Source organism: Sinocyclocheilus rhinocerous, unplaced genomic scaffold, assembly GCF_001515625.1.
Source record: "Sinocyclocheilus rhinocerous isolate Xijiao unplaced genomic scaffold, SAMN03320098_v1.1 scaffold368, whole genome shotgun sequence".
NCBI lineage: Eukaryota > Metazoa > Chordata > Actinopteri > Cypriniformes > Cyprinidae > Sinocyclocheilus > Sinocyclocheilus rhinocerous.
Genome location: NW_015664681.1, coordinates 247,779 through 248,224, shown reverse-complemented (window position 1 = coordinate 248,224; position 446 = coordinate 247,779).

Genomic DNA, 446 nt, shown 5'->3' with positions numbered 1-446 from the left:
GATCAAAAACATCTCGTTGATTTATTAGCTTTAGGTGGAGCATAACGAAAGTTTTCTGGCAAATCAGCAGTCACGCACGCGAATTTAACCTTTTGCAAGTTTCATTATGAACTTGCTAACTAAAATGTAAACACGCATCTATGCTTACGAGAAATATTTAATCAAAAGAATCCCATACATCAAATAATCCATTGTGATTTGCTGTTATCACTGCCCAGAGCACAGCACAGCGGACTGACGGAATTGCAATTCGGTCCTACAAATGGCGGCCGCACCACTGTGTGACGTCACATGAAACCCATGAATACCCTTCTCGAGAGATGAGCTTTGTAAAAATCGACGCGTATCAGAAAGGCGGGGCATAGAGGAGAAACAATAATGTACAGTATGTGGAAAATAATGTGTTTTTTTTACTTTAAACCGCATAAACACATTTCATTACACCA